This window comes from Rhopilema esculentum, chromosome 9, assembly GCF_057945365.1.
Source record: "Rhopilema esculentum isolate cy_ngs chromosome 9, ASM5794536v1, whole genome shotgun sequence".
Classification (NCBI taxonomy): domain Eukaryota; kingdom Metazoa; phylum Cnidaria; class Scyphozoa; order Rhizostomeae; family Rhizostomatidae; genus Rhopilema; species Rhopilema esculentum.
In genome coordinates, this window is record NC_142823.1 from 11,314,802 (window position 1) to 11,337,507 (window position 22,706).

Sequence of the window (22,706 nt, forward strand, 5' to 3'; positions counted from 1 at the left end):
AAAGCCTTCAAAGATCCAATTTTCTGGAAGAATTCTGCTGCGATTGTACATTCTTCTGAAAAAAAGGCTCTCGTCGATCTCTACCATTTGGCCAGGTCCTCCAATTTGCTGAGGGTTGTTGAGGAAATGCTCCACACAGACATCGCGGCAGAATTGCTTCCAGTTCATCATTGTGTGCTCACTTTTGATGTCCAGTTCTTTTAGGACCTGCTTTTGCGACAGGCCCCGCGTTCGTCCACAGTCTAGGCTTCCAGAAATATGTTGGAACTATTATTTGCCATAACTAGATCTTTGGGCCTTTGAATAAACTACCCTTCCACAAGTTGAATCTTCTCCGACATTGTGGGCACCGCCATGTCACCCTCAATACATTCCATGTGGCAGTTATCGGCACAATATCCTTGATGCCGCTTGCCCATTCGGCCGCAGCGTAACCAGGCAATTGTGCCGGGGATGTTCTCTGTGAACTAATGGCATATTCCAAATAAAGTAATTGAGTCAAACGCATCGAAATTGGGCACAAATCTTGCCATTTTGTTACTGGTATTTCTGCTGACAGTCCTCCAAGGTGACCTGCTATTCGTTGGGAACACATTTATAACTTGTGTGCAATTATTGCTAAATTTAGCACCAGACAAGCCCACACACCCCAGTGATTAACACATGGGTGCTAGAGGTTTGAAACACTAGCCATGTAATTGCCGCCTTTAGTGAATGAAAAATATTACTAATCTGGAATCGGGGCATCAGGTAGTTGGAGAATATTGAAACCAGTAGGCCAATTTACCAGTTTTATACCTTGTATGAGAGGTCTTTTCGTAAATATTTTATCTCTATGACCAAAACACACACCAGTGCAATACATTTGGTTAGATTTCAAGATATACCAAAACTCCAGCCAAATAACAAGAATTGGAATGCATCTACAGCTACAGCCCTTCCAACAGCGAGGCACCTTCAAAACCATCTTTTTAACGAGATAGCTCAAACAATCTACTGTCTGATGTCTGCTGAGACAGCTTTGAGGGACTGTTTGGCATTTTCATGACCCTTCAGGGCTGCCAACTTGGCTTTTTCTAAGCAAAATTTTAGAAATTTGGCTTTTCCAGAACATGTTTGGCTTTGAAAAATGATTTTGGCTCAATTTGGCTTTTTCAGAAGGTTTTTCAATTAGAAACTTGATTTTACCAAAACAAGATCCTTGACATTAAATAAAACATGCGAGCATTTGGGGTTACATCATATTTTTTTCATGAAGAATGGGTGGTTCTTTTTCAAACTTTAGTTCATATGATGTAATTGTTTGCATTTGTAACTTAACTTGCTTCCTCAACAAACCCACATTTGAAAAAATCCCAAGCAATTATTTAGAAAACACCAGGTGCAATATTTTTATTAGTATGATAGGATTTTGAGGCCAATAGAGCGACATAAGGGTGTAGACCCCCCAGTGCATATTGAAATTTCAATTTTTTGACAAAGATTTCTTTTAGCCATTCATGTAGAAAATTTATTCATCTTTTTACTGATATATAGACATAACGGTAGTTTTACTGCATTTTCCTGCTATTTAACTTGTTTTGCTAGGTTTTTGAGAATTGTGCTAATTTTTTCCTTGACAACTGTAAAACGACTGTTTTACGGGCAAGGATAGGCAAAAGAAGGACAACAAAATATGTACAAAAGTTTTCTTCGATTCTCAAACGACGGCAGTTCCAACTTAACTTCCAATAACCAAACGACTTTCATGTAACGGCAACTTTAAAACGCGACTATAAGCGACTTCAACTGAACGATACAACACGACTTAACTTCACGGCTTCACATAACGACTGAATTCACAAACAAGGGCACAGCATAAAAATCACATGACAATACACCCTAATTACTACTAACAACAAAGGACTGATGACAACAATAGTGGCGATGGGATGATGCAATAACATGGAATGTTGATGGCAAGGTGACAAACAACAGAACTATCAAGAACATCAAAAGAACAGGCAACTGAATGTCATAAAACTAAAAAAACATAAAACTAATTGCATAACACAATTGTGAAGGAGCTTCTCAGCCTCATTTTTGCAATGTTCAAAAGGCCACTGCCATTTCTTTATCGTTAAAGTTGGTCAGGCAAAATCATTCGATCTCCTACTACCATGGGGAAATTTAGAAGCTTGCGTTCGTTTACTAAGATATCAAAAGCTCGACAAAACTTTAAAAGGTTGTCTGAAGATATCAACGAATGTTGTACTGAAACTGGCTATCGTTTATTTGACATGGAGCTAATTTCACAAGCTTTCAGAGTGCTTGCCTGTCCAGAATGTTTGTCTTGTTCATTGGAAGTGAAGGATAATCACAGAGCAAAAAATGGGTTTGCAAACAAACAAACAAACTATCCTTGACCTGCCAGGAGTGTTTTTTGTCCTATGATTTTTTTACCTCCAAAATAGTGAAAGGAAGTTATGAAGTGAACAAACATTTTGCTTATGCAATTAGAAGGACTGGGAATGGTTATGCAGGTGGCAAAACGTTTTGTGCTGTGATGAACAACAAAAAGGGGGATTTGTATATTTAAATGGATGTGTAATCATAATGGATGCAATATCCATGGGTACAGGAAAAGATGGTAGACGTTCAGCCTATGTCAAGGCATTCTAAAGGATGCGAAACACATTCCAATCTTGATAGGAACTCTATAAATTTGAGAGAAAAGCAAATATGCAAGGCAAATATTCATGGTTCTGCTGCTGCCATGGAGCCTGAGGGAGCAAGAAGAATTTTTGCAAGATTAGTAGAGAAACATGGAATGTATTACACAAAATTATATGGTGAGACAGTAAAAGTTTTCACGCTGTAGAAAAGATATATGAAGAAACATGAAAACCAGTTTAGAAGCTTGAGTCATGTGTAAAAAAGGATGGGAACAGCATTAAAAAAGTTAAAAAAAGGAGACTAAGGGCTTAGAAAGGAAAAGAAAGCTGATTGACAAGTTAAATGATAAGATTCAAAGCTACTATGGTATTGCAATTTGTAGTAATTCTGGTAGCATTGAATCAATGAAGAAATCAATATTGGCAGTTTTATTTCATTGTGCTTCATCAGAAGATAATCCATTCCTTAATTACTGCCCAGAGGGAAAAGATTCTTGGTGTGGTTTCAAAGCAGGAAAATAACACAAGCATTTACAAGCCAGACAAAGGTCTGCCAATGCAGGTTATTGTCTTGTTGAAACCAATCTTTGCGAGGCTCAGCTCAGATGAATTATTGAAAAATTGCAAAAAATTTGGCATGACCCAAAACCAAAATGAGTCATTCAACAGAGTTATTTGGAACAGGGTCCAAAAGCAACTTATGTTGGCAGAGATGTCTTTGTATGTCATTTTAATAATGGTGAAGCAGCAACTTTACAAGTTTTACAACATCTTGGGTTAGAGCCAGGCCACTTTTCTAACAAATTTTGCAACGAGCTTGATAACAGCAGAATTTATTGGTCTGGATATAGAGAACTTGACACTACTAAACTAAAAAGAAAGGGATTGAGAAGGAAAAGAAAATCAAAAGATGATAAGATTAAAGAAAAGGAAGGAGAGACTTATGGAGCATGACAGTTTTAGGCAGCCTCATTTTTATTAAACTTTACATTGTTTTATTTCATATTGTAAATCTTGCGTAAGGACTTTGACATTAACATTTTTAATTTTGCAACCACATTAGGTATTAACTGGGCTCTCAATTTCAAGGATTTTTCCTTAGACTAAGGAAATTTCGATGTTTCTAAGGAGATTTGTAAGGAATAAATGTGTTTAAGGATTCAAAAATTTCATGCACTTTTAGGAATGCGAGTTTTTGTTGAGCGGCGTTACCTAATAGTCATGTTTCTGTGACGACCCTCCGTTGACAAGTGGAACTTCGATGTAGTCTTATTTAACGTGCAGAGAACACGGAGTCAGAGGAGCTTCAGTAAGACACGTGTTGACTTGAACTGGGGTTATCGTAACTAAATTAAATGAATCTATCTACATACATGCTGTTGCTATTTGATTTGGTAGAATGTAGGTGCCCTTTTCCAAAGTTTGCTGCCACCATCCCAAGTCTGCACGGCTACTGTATGCTACATTTCTTATAACAGCATCGGGTGAATGCATCTTGAAGTGATGGAGACTTACATCGGACGGCATTTGATGGCAGTAAAAATTCCAAACACCTTAACACTTGCTGGTTGATTTAAAAGCGTTTTCTGATTTACTTGCCTAACTCAACCAGGAAGGCAAGGCATGAGCTTCTCACTTTTAAAGCATTCTCAGTGTCACTGCATGAAGATAATGTGCTGGTAGTGATTGTGCTGATATTGACATCTTTCAGCGGATCATGCTTTGACTTGTTGTCAAACTCTATTGATATGTCTCCTGCTCTTAAAACGTCTAACTTTAACAAATCTTGCATGATGCTGCTCAACAGTTTGACAACTTCTGCTCGAAAATGATGCAGCATTGGTTCTGTTGTTCCAAACATGGTGTTAAAGTTGTTTAGCGGGTGCAGTTGGTATTGCATAAATTCTAGCTGCGCTTGAACAAATTGGTTATATAATGCCGTTAGTATTTACTCAATTGTGTAGGATGAGTCTTTTCGATTTACAAAAAAGATAGATAAAGTAGAGCTGTAGGAGCCCATTGCTCCAATATTCTTGAAATGCAACTTTGCAGGGAAAACCATCTGGTTTGACCACAGCTCAGGATTTTGTGCAGTCCCATAGCACCGCCATCTTCAACTGAAATCATGTCAAAAAAACGTGTGACTGGCATAAATTCCATTTCATCTATGTACATTAGGCAGATGCCAAGTTGCTTTTCAGATTAAATGTCAGTACTCTGATCAGGAACAGTACTGAACTTGGTACTGAACCAAAAATTATGCAGATTAAGGAAATTTATGCATCTAAGGAATTTTGGAAAAATTTAAGGATATTTTGGTGAAATTCTCAGGATCTTTATATGAGGCACAGTGAGAGCCCTGGGTATTAAGATGAAATTTTCACAATGTTTATTATGCAAATAGAGGTATGCAATGAAGCAGTATAGGCATTATTGTTAACATGGGGGTCATAGGAAATTGAATTAACATCTGCCAATTCCCGTGATTTTGAGTACCTTTCTTAAAATTGGAAATTCTTGATAAATAAAACTACCAATTACCACAAGGTTGCTTAATTGCAAGCTTCTTATAATAAGTAACATTGCTGTAAAGTAACTCTAAAAAATTCATTGCTGTAAATCTTAAAGTTCTTTCATGAAAATTATTGGCGTGAAAACCTTTTCGAGTGATATTTTAGCACTAATTGGTTGCAATGGCAACATTAGAGTCACCATCTTGTATTTAATTGTCTTTTCTTGCTTTAATACATGTAAACTGTAGATATTACTCCTCATCTGACTTGTTTCTTCAGAATACATAGTTTGGGGGGTCTACACCCATAAAAGAGATTCGCTCCTCATTTGTCTTTAGACATGCCTACACGGAGCCATCTCATAGCTTTGTTCAAAAGTAACGCCACATGGAAATGTGTGCCACCATCTTCATGCCTTTCTTGACAGCAACACCACTGCTTAATACTTGATTTTGTAACGCTTTTAAAAGCATTTACAACTGCGTCGGCAAACCATCTTCTATCGAAAGCCCCCTGTGTCCGCTCTACTGTATGTTACTAGATACGCTTGTTTCCTGACATCTTTTTCAAGCCCTTCAGGTTGCTCAGAAATTTGGGTCACGTCACAGAATTTTTCGCTTTGACAACTTGCCATCGTTTTGTTTGTATGGTTCCAGTAGAGTGATGTATCTGTTACGAAATTGTCTCTACAGGCTTTTATATCCTACTACATAAATAATTGAATTGAGAATTCAAGACCCGTTGTGTACTTGTAATTAGAAACACAATATGAAATTGTGAAAGCTTTTAGCCTCGTTCTCGTTACGATACAAAACGCAACTAAATTCCTTACTTTCTCTCTATTTGTTTCTTACAACAACCACAGTTTCATATTGTACCATTTTAGAAATACGCTACCAGTTTCTAATGTGTTTAGAGGTCTCCTTAACTTGACACGTGAGCTGATAACGATCCCCTTGTCAAAATCCAAGGTCAATTCAAGTGCCCTGCAGTTTGGATATCAAATCTCCCCCATGAGTGGTTGGAATTTTTTTTTACCTCAAAGTCACTACCAGGGACATAATTTCGTGTATAAAAGACTAGATTGAGTCAAATTCAATATTTCAATTTTTCCCTTCTCAAGACAATCCTTGCCAAAAATAACTGGAACACTTTCCCACTGCAGCATGCAAATAAACAAAGCAAGTCTAAAACTACCTCACCAAAATATCACTGCCGCTTCAAAAATTTCGACCCCCTCCCTCCGTACAATGTTGATTTATTTTCTCAATACTTTCATACAGCTTTCAGTGAAGAAATTTTTACCTTCAGGATGAAAACAGTCGAATTGAACAACATTGTAATGGGGGGGGGGGGGGTGATTTTTCAAAAAAGCTTCAGCTTAACACAAGTATTCCAACAATTTTGGCAAGGATTGTAGCAAGAAAAGATGCAAAAAGCTTGTTTAGGTATAAATATAATAGGGTTACAGAAAATATGCATCAAAACATGTTAGATTGACTTTCTGAAGAGGACATACAGAAACAACTACTCAGGGCTTTTAACATGTATGCCCTTGGTAAGACATGGTTTCTACAATTAACATTTAAAGATACTAAATGAGGGAGCCTATACGTATTAAAGAAAATAGTAACATTGTTCTTAAAAAATTACATGAGGTACGGGCAGAGGAAAGTGTAGAAAGAATTGAAATGAAGCAGAAACATTTGTAGAGGCAAAGGAAAGGTCTGTAAAAGACAATTCACATCACCTAAAATCTGTAATTCACATCACATGTCCTAAAGTCAAAAAACCAAACCAAGAAAGTCAAATTATACCGACATGACAATTTTTGGCTTTCTGTGAATATGCACACGAATGGGAATATGATAAAAAGTAAAAAAAAAACAATGCCCATGAGTGACTTTTGGGGGCTTGACCCCTCCCCTTCCCCTTAACAAGGTAGCACATGTCTCTTTGGATAAATTCTCAGCTGGAAACCTTCTATCGTGCAAATGAGCAGTTCGAATGATTGTATATACACATAATAATTCAACAATATATTCAACAGGAATGCAAGAATGGTGGGCTCTGTCATTAGTGTAGTTTTCAGAAGTTGCCAAAGTGTAGCTGTAAGGATCCTATGAGCTTGGTTGTTACCATTGTGACCAATAGCGCTATAATTTTTTTGGTGAGGTTGGAATGATTTATTTGTGTTTTTCTGGGTACTTTTAATTTTATTCATATATAAGTGGTAATGCATTCAATTAATGTTAAATTACTCATAAAGATACTTTGTTCGTAATGCCATCTAAAAAAAATCCAAGTAGATACAGAACTCTTGAACTTTGTCTTTAGATGTTATGGTAACAACTGCTCCCTTATTACCATGTCTATGGCTGTCTAGAAAACATAATTGCTCGGATTTCAGGCAGAAGACAAGAGACTTATCAGGTTACAAATTGAAGATGCACGCAAATTTTCTTCTCCTGTAAAATGCTTTCCAATTTTGCAGCTAAAGCATTGACATCGTATATGCCTAGGAAACTTTCATTAAATCATGTAGATCATGTAGATCATTAGATCTTTTCTTGAAAGCTGGACGACCTCTTGGACTGATAAATAAGGTTGACCATCTATTTCACCAATGGCACCATAGACAACATTCCCCTCTTGAAAAATCTTTTTGTAATGGTCAGCAAGAAGAAAGGGGTCTTCGAAATGGCTATTCGTTCAAAATGTTCCTGCCAATACATATTTGCACGTCAGTGATGCAATTACTGTACAGGAGTTTGCCTGTGCGCCATATCATCTCCACCAGGGAAAATCAGCTCTGTAATTTCACCAGCATCAAGTCTGGAAAGAGGTATTATTGTCTTGCTTGGCGCCATAGGTTTTCCAATGCTTTCTTATAGGCAATTAGCAGACCTTCCTTGTAAGGTTCCTTATAAGTGTGCCAGTTGCGTCTATAAACAGAGTGTAGTTTTTGACATGTTCGTGATACAGCATTACCATTTGCTGATCAATAATAGTGATGTTATCTCATTATGACTAACAATTGGAATTTGGATATACCCAAAATGATTCCTAAAAGTGGCACCTTGTTTTACAGCTTGCTTCTCATCTAAAGTCATTAGCATTTTTGTAGTTCGACAATATTCTTATGAATTGTTTTGATTGAATCTGCTTCTTTTCTAGCTTTTGATAGAGGCCTTCAGTTCCATTCATATAGGCAATCAGAAGACCTTCCTTATGTTGTCAAATCTTTTGTGGACAGTGCTGACATGACATTTCTTCTGATTTCTTACGGCTATTTTGATATGGCCACATGTTTTGTAGTGTGGGGCTCATTTGTTACTGGATATTGTGACGTATGATTCAGCACCATGCATACTATTCTTTGGAGGCATAAATGGCTGTAGCCTGTTGAGCTGATTGACTATTTCTTTGATTTCATTTTTGGATGTGGAAGAGACAAATGGAATTTCAGTGGCAGATGTGTTCTCTTGCATCATCATCGTCATCGTGGTTGGTGTTGATATTTGCATTCAAGTTTGATGTTGCATCATTTTGAAAATTTGCATCTTTTGCCTGGTTCCTAAGATCTCCAATTGTATTGTGAATATGCAGTCGATAAATGGGGCAATTTTCTGTACTTCTGCCCATTTTTCCTGCACAAAATATTTCATTACCGTTGATAATAGTAATTAAAATTAGAAAACAATATAATTTCGAAACGATAAATTTTTGCACAATAATTTTTGTTTGTAAACAATTTGCATACACTTGCTAGAGTAGCTTTAATCACGTCAGCAAGGACACTGAAGTTTGTAATGCGCGCTGAAAAATGCGGCCTTTGGGTCCAGGAACTACAGTAAAAATTCATAGCAATATATTTTTAAATAGTAGCTTGTGACCAAGACATTCTTGGTTTGTTTCTCTGTGATAAATTTGCGCATGGCAAGTACAATTTTCCCTCCTGCTTTCCATGTCAGGGTACCCTTTGGTAAATAGCCTCGTTTTGAGCCCTATATATCAGGGAATCTCTTTGCCAAATTTCAGTTCAAAATGGTGTCAGATAGCAAAGGTGAAGGCCCCGACTTTGTTGTCAGTCAGGAAGATTTTGAAGTAATGTTGGCCAGCGATTATTCTGGAACAAACGTTGCAGAGCTCAAGGAGTTTTGTAAGGTTTGCCGACTTGCCACTAAAGGGCAGCAAGAAATTATTGATCGTTTTTTAAACTTTGATACCAATGGGCTGATTTGGGATGAAGTTGAGGGAGGATTGCATTTTACAACATTCAGAAAAAGTCTGGCCCAACTATTACGCTTGACAAAAGATGCAACTTTTGATCTGATATTTACACTCGATATTATGGAACTGGTTGTTAGTGAAACTAACAGATATGCTGAGCCAAATCTGAATCATCCGTTCAGGGCAGTATCATTAAAAATGAGATGGACACCAACAAGCAACGAGAAGATAAGAACATTTTATGGATGTCTTATGTAAATGGGGGCCTCTGTCAGCTGAGTGATGTATGGGATTATTGGTCAAAGGCACTTGGCCAAGAGAGAATCACTGGTGTTTTCAGTCGAAACAGATTCACTGACATGTTCAGATATCTGCATTACAATGACAACATGACGTCATTACCAAGGAATGATCCCAATGATGACAAACTGCACAAAGTAAGGCCAGTGATGAATTTGCTGCAGCAGTCCTTCAAACAGTATTGGGTACCATACCTGCAAAATAGTACTGATGAGGGCATGATTCCATTTACTGGCAGAAGTTCCATCAAACAATACATGAAGGATAAGCCAAATAAATGGGGCTTCAAAATGTTGTTTTTTGACAACTTTTTTTTATCAGTTGACATTATAGATTAGCTGTTTGAAAGAGGGATACTTGCTACGGCAACAATTCGACCTAGTCCTGCTGGTTTGCCAATAGAGGTGAAAAACGCAAAGCTAGAGACAGGAGAAATGATTTGGAGGATGAAAGATCCACAGACTGTAGTTACTAAGTGAAAGGACAAAAAAAATCTTCTCCTCATTAGTTCTTTGAGCAAGGTAGTGCTATCAGAAACTGATTTTGTCACAAAATTCCCAAAAGACACTGCAGGAAAATCACAAGAATATGCTTACCTTGTGTAATTCAATATCAAAAAAGAATGGGTGGAGTTGATACCAATGATCAAATGATGTCCTATCAGAATTTGTCAAGAGTGACATACAGATGGTGGATGCCCATTTTTTGACTTATTCAAGCAAGCAATTGTATATGCTTGGATCCTGGAGCAATATTAGCCAGATGCAAAAAAGCGGGGGCAAAAAGAGTTCCGGATCGAGCTATTCCGAAGTCTTGTTTGAACATTTTCCGCAAGAAAGAGAGAAGCTGGTCAACAGCCAAATGCTACAAAGAGGTTTGATGGCAATCAACATTTTGTTGTCAAATCTGAGAAAAGGGGATATTGCAAGAATGGTTGTGGAAGCAAAGTCTTCTAGAAATGTACAAAATGCGAAATGGAGCTCCTATAGCTTTTGCTTTGCTTGCAGCTGCTGTTCTGCAACTGTGAGCTTTGTATACGTTCACATCAATTCCTGCGTTAGATAGTTCATTTTTTATCCATCTGCCAACAGCATCTGAAGATGCTTCTTTATGCGGCTTTCCATATGTCATAAGCAGTTTGTGTGTGTTCTCATTAACAACTAGTTTCCTTCGATTTAAATATTCTTCTTCACAATGAACAACACATACTTAAGGTTATGGTAAACGTTTCAGGGCGAAAACATCAATTTTTCGATTTCTTCATATTCTGATAGCCGAATTTACAAGGTACATAATGATACCAAGTTTGAAACTAGAAGAAGTTTTGAAAATGGAGAAAATCCCATATAAACGAAGGTTTCCATAATTTCCTTATCAAAGTTTCTAGCTGTGGTTTTCAAAACGCTCGACCTGTTAAGCCGATTATCCTTGTTCTGCGGTTGTGGTCGCATGCCTTATATATAAATGGCAGGGTCCCTAAGTGCACAGTATCCTTAACAAGCTCTAACTAGAAGGAAATTCAGTATTATCGATCATGGACCGTTATAGGAGCACCACAATTTCGTACAAGAAAAGTAAAAAGTCCAAGAGCCGAGTGAAAAAGGGATCAAATTTCGAAGAACAAAAGAAAACTTTTCTTAAAGACTCGAATAAAGGTTCTTGGTATGAACAAAATGATTTGTTCCAGGAAAATTTAAGCAACAAATCATTGGCTGACTGTTCCGAATCTGAAAACGATGAAAGGTTGTTGGATGGTGATTTTTTTAAGCCAGCTTCTGAGCTATATCTCGTGAGCCCGTCCTTGTTAGAACAAGGGTTGCTTCTTGCAAGTATTGCAACTGCGATCTTAAAATATTGTCTTATGATAAGGGGCGCCAAGGACTCGGTACAACATGGATCTTCAAATGTGTAAACGACAAAGGTCCTTCTCAACAAAGTAACCAGCCATTTAATATAAGCAGGAAAAGTGGTCATATTTTTTAGGTGAATCGTGCCGCTATACTAGCTTTCAGGCTAATCGGTAAGGGACATTCAGCTGCAAGGAAATTCTGTAGTGTCATTGGCTTGCCTCAGCCGATTTTGAAGCCCCGATGGGGAAAGCATACAAAATACCTCTCAGAGCAAGTCAACACTGTACTAGAAATTTCGTTGTGTCAAGCTGCCCAGGATTTAAAAGACTTTAAGAGAGAAACAGGTCCATCAACTTTGGAAAACCATCGGTTCTATTACAGTTGCTACAAGCTTTGGTGGTTTGTGGGGGTCTCGGGGCTGGTCATCAAAAAGTGGACTTGTCGCCGCAGCTTCAGTGGATATAGGGAACATTTTAGACATCACGACCAAATTAAATTCTTGCACTGTATGCACGAGAATTAAAATAAAGAGGAAAAAGGAGAGATGTCCCAATTGGAGTATTTGGATAGGTACATTAAGCATGACAACGATTGTGAGCTAAATTATGATGGCTGTGCGCAGGTAATTTCTATGTAACTTCAATCTTATGGAATATTTCTTGTTTTGCAGTAGTTCTTCTAATAAACGCAACAGCACTTCATTATAGAGTAATAGGATTGCTTTATGAAATTAGACGATGGCAAAGGGTTAGGCGGGATTGGACGTCTCACGCTGCAAAGAATTAATACGATGCAGAATTTGTATGGCCTTGTGCTTAGAGAAAAGGGAAGCAATGCTGAGGAGATGTCAAGGGCAACACACGCTATTCTGAAGCATTATTCGGACCTGCCTCTAGAATCCCGTCATGAAGCCTTATTCGTACCTGAGGGTAAATCATCTTCGTATAGTTTCAATAGAGACATAGCAACTAAAGAAACCACACACAGACCCATCAAGAACCCCATCCCTGCAGCAGTTGTGAAGGTAATACAGCCCATATTCGAAAAGCTTGGTGACTCAAAATTTCTCGCAGGATGCGAAGGTGCTCTTATGCAAAACGTGAATGAATCACTACACCATACAATCTGGACCCTTGCCCCGAAAGAGCAGTACACATTGGCCAATGAAACCTATCTTGCAATTAAGCTCGGCACAGTCATTTTCAACGATGGTTTGGCTCCTTTTCTACAACGTTTGTTGCCAATGATAGGAGTGCATGTTAACCAATTTTCAGAGGCTGCTTGGATAGCCCTCGACACTGTGTCACCTCAAACATAATGAGAGCATCCGTACCTGTGTCACCTCTCGAGTATTGTGGAATTCGGGTTGATGAAAAAGACTTCATTGAGTCTTATAAGACAAGATGACTTGACCGTGATTTTGGAAGGCAGAAATATATAACATCTTATGTTCGATCTTGTCAACAGCAGGGGCGGCTGGCAGGAAAAAAAAGTTGCTCATAGAATCAAAGGGGCTTGATATTGCCCTAACAAAATCTGTCTGAGAACCCCTTTTAATGCCTTCTAAACGATTCCAAAATGGTCTAAAAGCTAAAAGTGAAAATGCTATGAAGATGAATTGTAGACACAGAACCCTCATAAAAAGCGTTCTTGAACATGAACTATAATTTTTAATTTTACTCCAAAATTATTTTTTCTTGAATAAATGAAATCAAATTGTCATCATTTATCATGCTCTACCTAAAGGACGTCTTATATAAAATTAACTGAAGCTTAAGCTCCTTTTTTGAAGATCTTCCAGAGCGTCTTTGATTAAATGCCTTAAATCTCTCAACTACATTTGTTTTGAATTGTGGTTGTTCGGCAAGCCAGCGAAGTGTTTTGTGTTCTACTTGAAGGCAGACTAGCATTTCTTTTCTTTTCTGGAGCATAGTGAACCTTGAAGACGACACAACTCTTTTCATGCTGCTAAAGACTCTTTCGCAATTGACACTTGTTAATGGTGTTACTGCAGCAAGCACCAAAACTGTCATTGCCTGAGGAAGTGCATCCTGTAGTTCTCTCTTCTTTAGAATGGTCAACAAATCTTGGATTGAGGGTTTGCCTTTAGTAACAATATCAACTTCTACTTCAACTTCATTTGTCACCTCAAACAAATTATCCTCTTCAACCGCTTCTCTCCCCAACAGTCTGCTTTCGGGGGGCTCTTCGTTAGCTCTGACAAGTCTTTTTCATCTTTCTTTCTATTTGGCGATGAAAGCGTCCCGCTCTCTTGTTACTTGGTTCGAGCAAAACCGATATTTCCCTACTGTTATATAGGACATTGAGACAGTGTTCAAGTGCAAGTGGATCCCGTACCGCAGTTAGATAAATGTCCCTTAATTCAGCTCTTGAATGCTTTTTCTCTTGAGGTGGAGCGTTCTTTCTTGCTTCAAATTTGGATGGGTGGATAAGATTCATCCATTTAAATTTGTTCAAGTTTTCAAACCTCCAGCTAATTTCATCTGTGAGTTTAGAAGTAACTTGTGTTAAGAACTCATTAGTTTCTTTTATGATCACCGCTATATATTTATCGCTAATCATGCTGTTTACTATTGTTTTGTTATATTCCTACTGCGTAGTTCCGGTCTTGTGACTCTCACGCTTGCTGTTCGATTTATCTAACTCTTGAATTTGTATCGTTATTGATTGCTTCTTCATGTTATGTTCGGATACAAGTTGTGTTTTCTTTACACTGTTATCTTAATAGGTTATGGGCCCAGATAAGCCGCAGAATAACGTTCGTAAGGACCATTGAAATTTGTTTGATAACGGAATGGCTTTAATGGATGACTCTGCTGGAAATGTTCTGAAATTCGCTAAATTGATTAGCAGGAATTACAGATCATGGGCTTTCAATATGAAACTCTATTTGGAAAGCAATGATTTATTCGAACATGCAGATGGTACCGCTGTCGCTCCTGATGCTGAAGCTGCTGAAATTAGAAGTTTTCGTTGAAAAACAAAGAAAGCCTGGACGAGTATTTGTCTCGCTGTTGAGCCCTCACAACAAATTCACATCCGCGATACAAACACAGCGAAAGAGGCATGGGATGCCCTGAAGAATCAATTTGCGCGTGAATCAATCTTATAAAAGGTGAGATTACGACAGAAGTATTACTCTTGTAAATTTCAACAAAATGGAAATATGTTGGAACATATAAATCATTTGAAATCCTTGCATGATCAGTTACGCGAAATGGGCGTTGAAGTAAATGACCAAGAATTGGCCATGACTTTGTTGGCAAGTCTACCCGATGATTATATGCCATTGATTACAGCCTTAGATGCCGTTGGCGAAACAACTTTATCCTTTGAAAAGGTGAAAGGAATCTTGTTAAATGACTATGAGCGAAAGTCAGATAATTTAGTACTGAAAAACTCAAGGGATGCCCTATCAGCAAGACAAGCCTTTAACAGCAGACGGGGAAGAGGAAATAGAGGACACACTTCCGGTTTCCAACAGAATAAACCAGAGAGATCATTTCCCGTTCAACCATTCACTGGAACTTGCCACTACTGCAAAGAGAAAGGACATTTTGCAAGAGATTGCCCAAGAAAGAAGGCAAAGTACTTACATTTTCCTGGAAATTATTCAAGGAATGCTGATTCTGCACACGTAAGTGAGGAAAAAGGCAATAGTGAAACAATGTATGAAGAAGCCTTATACACTGCTGAAAATGCGCATGAACCGAAATCGTTTTGGATTATTGACTCAGGTGCTACCCAGCATGTGACTTACGACAGAGATTCATTGTCTGATTTTATTGAATTCGAGCAGCCATCGAAAGTTATTCTTGGTGATAATCAAACCATTCTTGCCTTTGGAAAAGGAACTTATCGATTAACCACTGATATCGGAGGACAACCACAGAAAATTGTACTTAATGAGGTCTTGTATTTGCCTGATTTGGGAAGAAATTTACTGTCTGTGCGTGCTTTAACAAATCGTGAAGCTACTGTAGAATTTGAATCTGACAAATGCAAGATCTCCCATAATTCCAAAGTATTGGGAATTGGAGAATTGAGAGGCAAACTGTACTTCTTGAAACAATTTTTTTCTGAACAAGCAAACAGTGCTGAAAATATTTCAAATTTGGATCTTTGGCACTGCAGGTATGATCATTTAGGAGTTGACAATCTTGTCAAGTTGTCTAATCGTAACATGGTTGATGGAATGGATAAAATTCATGCAAATGCGGAAAAAGCAATTTGCGAAGGATGTTTTATGGGAAAGCAACATAGAGTGCCATATCCTAAAAGTTTGTCATCATGTACATCTGATGTTCTGGAAATGATTCATACTGACGTATGTGGCCCAATGAACATTGGTTCTATTGGTGGTTCAAAGTATTTTGTGACATTTATCGACGACTTCTCACGTTATGTATGCGTTTATTATCTAAAGCAAAAATCTGAAGTTTTGAGTAAATTCAAAGAATTTGTCAATGTCATGACTAATATCACTGGAAAACGTGTCAAAGTTTTGCGAAGTGACAATGGCGGTGAATATTGCTCAAATGATTTTTCTGAATATCTGAAACAGCAAGGTATAAAGCATGAAACAACAGTTCCATACAAACCAGCTCAAAATGGACTTGCTGAATGCATGAACCGCACCATAGTTGAGTCTGCCAGATCAATGATTCATCATGCAAATGTACCCAAAGAATTTTGGGCAGAGCAGTAAATACAGCTGTTTATTTGAAGAACCGAAGTCTCTATGTGGCATTAAAGGACAAAACACCATATGAATGTATGTTTCATGTAAAACCAAATGTATCAAATCTGAAAACATTCGGATGTATTGCTTATGTACACATTAGGCCTGAAGAGAGAAAGAAGTTTGATGTGAAATCAACAAAAGCAATATTTGTTGGTTATCCTGAAGACTGAGCTGACTGAAATTGGGCAGACTGAGCTGCAGATGGCGCAGACTGAGCCGCGGTTGGAGCAGACTGAGCTGCTGTGCACATGTCAGTTTTTTGACGTTTTGACGATCTGAAACGCCTTTCACCTGGCTTTGCAAGTCATCAAACTTTCACCTTGAGATTGTTTTTCTTTTCCTTGATCTTTGGTTATTTTCGGCGTCATCTAGCTTCAACTTTGCCAAAACGTCGTCTGGAGTAAGGTCCTCTTGTAGCAAATTATTTTCGTCGCAATTCATCTAGAGAGCAGGATGAAATATGCACTCCAAAAAACTGAGGTTTAGTGCATGGGCGGGGTATTATATACCTTTACAAACCTATTGTTCTTTTAATAGCGGGTTGAATCATGTGACCGGAAGATATCTCCTATCTGAACGTAATAAACTGTTTTCAACACAGTGAGCCTCGATGCAACGAGGAGGGAAGTAGAACAAGGATCACGATGACATTTCAAAATTAATTTACAATCATTTGTGTGCAACCAACACAGCGATCATATCAACCCTTATTGTGTGCCATAATAAGGAGTTTGCTTGTGCCCTATAAATACTTTCAATGAATCTCTTTCTTTCTTTTAAATATTTTCTTGATAGACTCTACTAAACGCTTCACTTTAAAATAAAGATCAATACAGTTCTCTCATTGATTTTGGCAATTCAGGTATGTTTGGAACTGATGCCTTGTAAAAGATGACATAGGGAAATCTGTAAACGTGCTAAGGACAACAGGTCGATTTTTGTGTGCTTGTGGCTGAATTTCTCTTGGCTTTGTAGAAAATGTCATACTTAATTTCAGAATTTTGTTGAGAAAGACATTATTTTATGTACATAATTTTAATGCTGCAGTGCAGCCAGTTCTTACCGCTGCCTCAATTCTTAATGAAAGAGCTCTAATGTGTAAGCATGCCAACACCAAGTCAAGGAGCATCAACTGTTTGATATTTCTTTTTCTGGTGAATTAAAAGAAAAGTTTGCCATTTTCTGCGATTCTGCGATTTTCCCAAGATCTTGGGAAAATTAGCATATTGCATAAATTATTTCGCATAATTATAATTCAGCGTGATTGTTACTGCAGCAGTTCTCCTGCTGTCTATTCAACATGGAGGCCAAAACAAGTAGTCCAGCAAATCCATGGTTTTCCGAAGATCAGTTAGGCGAGTTAGAAGAACAATTTTTGATGGTTGCCTCATTTTTCAATGTTATGGAATTATATGAAGATCAAAAGAACCTCTACGTTCCTTTTTCAGAGGGAAAGATCTTTATTACAGTTCGGCTACTGGGTCAGGAAAATCATTGATTTTTCAGTGTATACTGCCATCGAGAGATTTGCTCCATGATCAAGTTTTGGGCACAAGTACAGTGCTAGTTATTTCTCCTTTGAAGTCTCTGATGCTTGATCAAGTGAACAAGCTACAGCAAAGTGCAGTTAGCACGGCTGGAATTTACAACGGGCAAAGCCAGAGTGTTCTGGACAGGATAGTTGATGGCCAAGTTTTGGAGACCACAAATTTTGGAGATCAGTATTGAAGTCAGAATGTTTTTGTAGACATTGTGAAGTTGTAGTTGTTGATTAAGCTCACTGTATACTTCACTGGTAAGCTTTTTGAATATTTGTCTACCGGTATATTGTCATTTATTTAGCTCATGACTTGGTTGTTGGATAGGCATGTTGGTTAGAAGCTGAGTTTTTTCATCAACATCTGTATAAGTTACAACTGATTAAAGATTGTAATAATAATTTGAAGAAGATATTGGTTGAAAAGAATAATTACATACGTTACACATATAGATGTGATTATCTTTAACTACATGCGACCAAAGGTCCTTTATCCATTGCAGCTGCAGTGCTGATGCACTGACATATCTCTCAGACATTGATATTTACGTTTGTTTAGTTGACATGTAGCCCAACATACTAAGAGGATGTTCAATTCAATTTAATTTTATTCATATATCACAGAAGAAGAATACTAAAATGATACTGTAATATGCATGTCCCAGAAAAGTACGGACTTATCTAGATTGAACCGTTTACAAAAGGTTTAAAACATGACAGTAATTACAAAAAAGAAACAAGATTGGTTTTGTACTTTTTAAATTAGAAGAAGATATATACAGCATGAGGAATAGGCTTTGGGAAATTACTCCATAGTTGAGCTTCCTTTATTTTGTAGCATTAAACCACTCCAACCCTTATGCAGTTTACTGTTTAAGTGCATAATTGCTGCAGTTGCTTGTATCTTGCTAATCAAATCTGATTGTGAGAGCCTTTTGGTGATCTTCTTTAGATGATTGAAGTAGTTCTAAATGCCATAAAAGATGTAGCAAAAAGAATACTCAGATTGAGACTCAAAAGAAACAGAATAAAATGCCATGTAACTGATTATCGCTTTTCATTTTCATTGGGACTAATAATTGTTAAATTTTCTAATTTGTAGGGGATTGCCTGGAGGTGGTAAAGAAGGAACTGGAGTGCCTTTTCGCCGATGGTTTGGAAATTTAATTGAAATAAAATCCCTTTTGAATAATCCAAGATTGGCTGTTTTTACTGCAACTGCTTCAAAAAGCACAAAAGGTAAAATTTTCTCCACATTGCAGTTGGATCCATTCAAAACTTTTGAAATTGAAAAATGCCCATTGAAGCCAAATCTAAAGTTCATCACTAAGTTCTTGGATAGTGGTTTCCCAATAGAAAATGTTTTCAGCTTTGTAATAACTGACATCAAATCAAGGCAAGATCAAGCAAAGGAAACACCAATTTTCTGTAGAACAAGACAACAGTGCAGCCTGATTTATAATACAATGGTTGATTCTCTGGGATCTTATTTATGCAAGGATGGAATCAGAATTCCACAAATGCGTCTAATGGAGATGTATCATGCTGGCATCCCAGAACAGGTGAAAGATCACATATTGAAGACAGTGACATCACAGGTTGGCCACATTAGAGTTTTAATATGCACCATAGCTTTTGGAATGGGGATAGGTAGATTGATACAAGTGGTTCATTATGGGGGCTAATCTTGTATTGAATCTTATTTACAAGAGTGTGGTAGAGCTGGTAGAAGAGGTGAAGACAGTCTGTGCATCCTTTTATACAATGGTCACTTAGTGAAACACAGCAATGATGACATGAAAGAATATATTTATTGCAGAGACTGTAGACGTAAAAAACTTCTAAGAGAATTCTCTCATCTAAAGGAATCAAAAGAGGTACTCCATGGATGTAATTGTTGTGATTGTTGTGCTCAAGAATGTGAGTGTTATCAATCAGAGTGCTTGGGGAAATTCAATTTGATGCCATAGAAAGGAGATAGTGAGGTTGCAACTGTTGGCAACAAAAAGGAATGTAACTCCATATCAAACTTCAGCACTAAAACAACAGTTATATTGTGCCTTCTTGTAAATGATCTTGCTGATGTCAAACCAGTAACTTACCCAAATATCCACCTTGAGTTTACAAGTTTCTCAGGTTTTGAAGCACTGTGACAAGATTTTCTCTACTTGGGATATTAAAAAGTATGTAGAGATCTGGAATGACATCCATGCAAATAACATACTTCTGGCTATTCATGATGTGTTTTCTGATTTTGATTTAGACAAGAGTGCACTAATTTTAACTGAGCTGGAAGACATAGCAGAAGAAATTGTTGATGTTGATAATGAAAATTCTTTTTGGGAAATCAAAGACTGTACAAACAGTTCATCAATCTTCAACAGTATGGAGGAAACCTACCAAAATGAAAGGTCACAAAACATCTCAGGAGGAAGTGATATATTTACTGAAGCTGCTGAACAAATATGCTCAAAATTTGATTAATAGTTTTTTTACTTCAAAGAATACAATATATTACACAACTGTGTTAAGTGTGATGCTTTTATAATAAATTTTAGGGTTTCAAAGATAGGCTACATTACCAATTAAAATTAATAAGTCCATTAAAATATCTTTCCCAATAAGAATCATCAAAATTAGACAAAACCCCAAAGATGGCCAAAAAGCCTGCATTACAATATTCCCCTGCAAAAACAACACACACCCCTAATAGATACTTTCTGCCAGTTCTCTAACATAGCAATTGATTGATGTTTGAGAACTACTCAGTCTTGGTATTTACAATATTTACTTGCACTACTCACTGTTTTTGTGGCATTGAATGTTTCTTTAGAGTGTTTGTGGGGCATGTGTTTTCTGACAACACCACCAAGCGGCCCAGGCATTCAATATATTCTGTGCACAATCTTGCTGTCAGAAATATATAATCTTGACGTTATTTTGAATGATCTATTTTGTTTGGAAGAAACACGGAATTAGGCATATCATCAAGACACTTTTGTGGCTCATTCTGTACCAAATGACTAGCACTAATTCGATTTTCAGTGGACATATATGAAACCCAATGATAGAAAGGATTTTGATGACTCTCACTCATATAATGGACATGCTGTTGATAATCAACACAATTTTTTGATTAATCATTGTACTCGATGGTAGGGTTTGCATTTTGAATACAGCATCCTCCTTTCCTCCTTGTGTCAAAGCAGAAAATGATTTTTCTTGCATCTTTCCAAACTCATCCAACTTTTTAGTAATGCAAGGATGTGACACTGTGAGCTTAACAGCCCTTAAACGCGTCATTGCAGACTGCAATAAAAAATGAAGTCATTGTTGAACAAAATGTCACACTTGAATGCAGCTTAAAAGAGATATACTCAGGGTCATTTGGGATGTACACAATCAGGGTCATTTGCAGATAGTACCATAAAGAGCATTTCTGCACTGTAAAGAACCGATATCTATGGAACTCTTCATGCAATAAGTAAATTTACAAAGTTGCTTGTGTTTTTTCATTTCTGTTGGAACTTTAAGTTTCATTTTTGAGAAAGTAAATATTACCCACATTTAATGGGGATGGTTGCAGCAATCTGTTGGAGTCTGGTCCACGTACCTTAACTAACATGACCTAACAAACTAACATAGCCCTGCCCTTTGATTGTAGCCTGATTTCAATATTATTACTACTTAATAAAAACAACAAATTCTTACCGTTAAGCTACAATGTTGTAATATCAATGACACAAGAAACTGCATCAAAGTTGCGTGAGGTGAGCGCGCTTTCATACAAATGGAAGCTGCCATGCATACAGCTGGTATGGAGTAATTCATTGCCTTGTAACTTGCATTTTCAAGTTTGCTCATGGATGCAGTTTTCAAGATACCATGGAATAACGGTGCTCTAGCAAAAGTGTCTTCATTGAGGTCTTCAAATTTGAATTTCACTATGTCTTCACCTTTCAGTTTTCGCATCATACTGGGGTTTTTTCTGGCAGTTAGTCTGGCACATTCATTGTGAATACATTTCAAAACCAGGCTGATTATGTATGGCTTTAAGGATTCACTCTTCCAAGCAGCAGCTGCAATTTGTTTATACGAGCCTCTAACAAGCATTTTACCAAGTTATTCCAATGGCACTGGTAGCTGTTTCTCTTTGGTGACTGATTGCCATTCTGCACTTACAAAAACTCTTGTGCCCTCATCAACTGGCCTTTCAAGAGGCGTATACCGTTGAAATCATTTAGCTGTCTGGACACAGATGGACTTCAGAACTTTTTGGTGTGCCAACTCTTTGTTTCCACCCATCTGGTTTCTGCTACTTTTCTTGAATGGTGGCTGTCCGTCATCATCTTCACCGGTAGGCCGATGTACTTTCAATTCGCTGTTGCATTTGTTCATATAATCAATAAACAGCTGTTTATCTGTCTCAGCAAGCTTTGTCTTGTAACCTTTTCGTTTCTTCAGAGCATTTAAACAACGCTTGCAAATGTACTTATAATTTAAGAACACTTTAAACGGCAAATCATTCAGTTCATCAACAACATTAAATGAACTTTTTCCTTCAATGAGATTTCTGTCACCTTGCTCTTGCAACTCTTTGAAGCAATGAGCACAAATCCACTCAAAATTAGTGTTGCTGGATGACGAAAGACAACTGCCGATGGCAGCAGACAAGGCCACCATTAGCAAAATAACACGCTGCATTATAATTATAAAGATCTTGGGAAAATCACAGAACACTAAATTGGCCTCCGTTGCACAGACCACTCTCCTCCTTGGTGGTGATGGTCTGTGACGCAGGCTACCTTTTTCTTGAAATTGCAGTACTGAAGTATTTGCAATTTTTCTTGCTGC